Source organism: Corvus brachyrhynchos, unplaced genomic scaffold, assembly GCF_000691975.1.
Source record: "Corvus brachyrhynchos isolate BGI_N302 unplaced genomic scaffold, ASM69197v1 scaffold3, whole genome shotgun sequence".
In the NCBI taxonomy this organism is placed as follows: domain Eukaryota; kingdom Metazoa; phylum Chordata; class Aves; order Passeriformes; family Corvidae; genus Corvus; species Corvus brachyrhynchos.
Genome location: NW_008237619.1, coordinates 1,937,654 through 1,941,459, shown reverse-complemented (window position 1 = coordinate 1,941,459; position 3,806 = coordinate 1,937,654).

Here is a 3,806-nt window from a genome sequence, read left to right as displayed (position 1 = left end):
GGGTACCGGGGGAGATCCGGGCGTAGGAGTGGAGTATTCAGGGGGGCACCGAAGAGGCCTCGGGGATGGTCCGAGGAGAGCAGGGGGTCGGGAGGGGAGGGGGGGGTGGGTCCTGGGCGAACAACGGGGAGGATCTGGAGGAGCACCAGCGAGGTACCAGGGGAGCACTGGGGCGTCATGGGGGGGTCACTTCAGGGAATCAGGGGAGCACTGGGGTACACAGGGCGGGTGTCCAGGGAAGCACTGGCAGGGGCCCGGGAAGAACAGTGGGAGAGGAACCGAGGGCGGGAGGGAGGGCTCCAAGGGAGCACTGGCAGGGGAAGCAGTAGGGATCACTAGAACGGATCCAGGGGAGCACGCAGGGAGCTTTGGGGGGGTAGCAACACCAAGAGGGCAGCAGGCAGAGGCAGGGACCCACCTGGGGTGATGCAGCGTCCATGGGGGTCACCAGTACTGTGGGGGTTGCTAGGAATTTGGAGAACTCAGCTGATAGGAATTTGGGTACAGGGAGACTGGAGCAGCTCTGGTCAGTGGGTGCTGGCAGGGCACAGACATGAGGAGACCTGGGGGTTCAGAGGGACCTGGGCACTTCTGGGACACAGGGCATCAGGGGAATGGCACCCACTCTGGCCTGGGTGTCCCGGGAGACCAGACACCAACAGATGGGGGGGTGCTGGAGGGGCTGGGGATCTCTGGGCACTGGGGGGATACTGGGCTGGTTCCAGGGGGGCTGTGACACCCACATTGCTACCATGGGGGTCTATGAGATGGGGGGCCTGGCCCCTCCCCCACACTCTTGGGGTTCCCGAGCCTACCCATGGCACTGGGGGGCCCCAGCTCCTGCCCTCATGTGTGGGGGTCCGCAACTTAGGGAGGGGGGACAGCTTTGTGCCCTTGAGTTGTGCCATAGGACTCCATGGCTCTCAGCTTGTGCCAGGTCTTGTGTGAGTGTTGACAGCCCTGGGGGTCCTGAAGTGCCTTTGCCTGGTGGTGCATCCCAGCACCCCACCATACCTGGGGCCTCTGGCAGCTCAGTGTGCTGGTGACGTTCCATGTGCTGGGGTGCTCCTGGGGAGCTCCCAGGGCATGCCACTGGCTTTGCTCGAGGCTGGCTACCTGTGCCAGCACCTGGACCTTGATGTGGTTGTGGAGTGGTGGTAAGGGCACCTCAACTCAAAGCTTTTCTGTGCCCTGAGAGCCTGTGGGAGAACTGGGAGTGCACTGTGAGCTGGCCTGCCCTGGCCTGGGGTTGCTGTGTGCTGGTGCCACATGCAGGTGTCAGGCATTCAGTCTCCATGGTGGCATGGTTGTTCTTGTCCGTGGACAGTGGCAAATACAGTTTCCCAGCCACGTGGGCACAGCATGGCTCTGGGCACTGGCTCCCCACCACAAAGCTGGGCTGGCGAGCAGCAGCGGGCACAGCACTGGGAGAGCACGCGATTCTGGCACCTGATGGTGCCATGGGGCAGGAGGTCATTGTGGCACCAGTGTGGGTGACAGGGGGCTGCAGAGAGCATGGTGGTGCAGGTGCCTGGGTAAGGGGTGTCTCTCATTGATCCCCCGCGGGATCACTGCCTGGCGAGGAGGCCATGGATGCCACATGGCTGGGCTGTGGGATGGGACCACGCAGCATGGCAAAACCCGTCATGGGGATGTCAAGTTGAGAGGCTGCACTCCAATAAGGACTATTGGGAGTCCCTGGTAGTGTGATCTCACCAGGCACCCCCATTGCCAGTGAGTGGGTGGACAGGGCTGTGGGGCCATTGGCCCCGGCTATTGCTGGAGCCCTAAAAATAGCTGCAGGGTCAGGAGGAGGAAAGGGAACTGCAGCGGGATCCCGGCAGCGTCGGCTTCCTTTAACCCTCCCGCCGGTGCATCATGGCCTCACCGGGCTGGATGTGGCAAACCAGGCCATCTCACTGTGCCCTCACCATGGCACACTGGGGTGTCTCACCGTGGCATACCGGGGTGTCTCACTTGTGGCCTCACTGTGGCATATTGGGGCATCGCTGGAACCCACAGTGCTGTGGCAGTGGCACCACAGGGCATGCTGACATTGCCGGTTGGTGAGCAGTGCCAGCGGGGACAGTCCTGGTGTGGTGTCCCACAGGAGCATGGGGGCTGGAGCCTTCATCCTGGCTCACTGCCAGTTCATGGGGACACCAGTGCCAGGGTGCTGCCAGTGGGCATATGGTGTCCCCCTCAGCACAGTGCCCACACCTCCCTCTTGGTGGAGTAGGGTGGTAGGTGCCCCTCTGTGCACCACAGGGCACTGGGGACATGGGGGTGCCTGCTGTGCTGTGGCAGGGTGCTGGCTGTGCGTCAGAGCTGACAGGGGAGTCCCGTTGCTCCCTCATAAAGGCTCTTTGTGTCCAAGCCCGGTGCTCTCTGGCCCCCCCGTCATGGCTCACCAAAATAGCAGCCACCAATGGTGCGGGACTAGGCAGCCAGGGGGGCCCTGTGCTGGGTGTCCCTCCAGCCCCCTGTTGGTTATCCATAGGGAACCCGTTGTCCTCCCCCACAGCTGAGGTTCCTTCTAGGGGTCCTGCTCCTTCCCCCTCCAATTTGGAGTTCTACATACTGGTGCTGTGCTGGGGTTCCTCTTGCACCCCCCATCGCACCTCCACTGGTGTTCCTGCTATGGAACATTAGAACTTCCCACAGAGACCCCTTATGCTACCTTCATTTGGGGCTGTCTCTTTGTGCCCCCCCATCCTACCAGCTGGGATTCTCCCACAGACTCCTTTGAGCTGGGAGCTCCTGATGCCCTTACCCAGCCCAGCGGGGTTTTCCATACAGGCCCCCCATAGTGGATTCCCATTCAGCTACCCTACCGCTTGGAGGGTTCCCTGTGGTCCCACCCCCCAGTGACCTCTGACTGGGCGTGGGGCACCTGGGAAGACCCCAACGGTGCTGGGGTGGGTCATACCTGCAGAGGAGGGAGGAAAAATGGGGTACCTGGCACTGCAGGGGGTGTGGTAGCACCAGGGGACCTGGTGCTGTTGGGTGGTGGCAGGGTAACCAGAACTGTGGGGTGACACCAGGGGACCTGACACTGTGGGGTAGGATGTAGGGGCATGGCACCCTGTCCAGGCACAGCATGGGGGGACGGATGCTGCCTTGTCCCAGTCCTCCAGCCCTGTGTCAAGGTGCCACCGGGCCAGGGGGCACAGCAGCCGAGTGGACCAGTGGCTCTGGTGCTGTGACAGCCACCTCGATGCTCATGGTGACCTCTGTGGCCACAGGCCAGCTGAGAAGCCACCGTCCCTGCTGACAGCACTGGAGTGGGGAGGTCTGGCAGTGCCGAGGCTCCCTGTCTCCTGGAGTCCCTGAGATGGGGACGGGTCCCAATCCTGCTTCTTGCAGCCCCTGATATTGTCACCCCATCTCTTAGCGCTGCCCCTCACCCCTGCCCCGGGATCACGTCCCTGGTTCCTGTCAGCTTCCACTGGAAAATAAATTGTTTCCTGGCGTCCTGGCTGCCAGGTCCTGCCTGCTCCTGCCAGCTCCTGCCTGTGTGTCACGTTCCACTGTGGGGAACTGTGGAGACTTCTTTTAAAAATGGATGGTCGGGATGAAATTAAGCCAAATGAAGCAAACGTTGTATCTGAAAAACCGTTTATTGGTAACAAAAAGGAGAAGGAAAAGGAGTTGCCCAAACAAAAGAGGGCTAGAACAGACAGAAAAGAAGAAAGGAAAATGGAAAAGGAATAGGGGAGAGGAGAGAGAGAGAGAGAGAGAGAGGGGACAGAGAGGAAAAGAGGGTGTTACCCCCAGCGAGGCAGGGCAGTGCTGTCGGTGTCCAG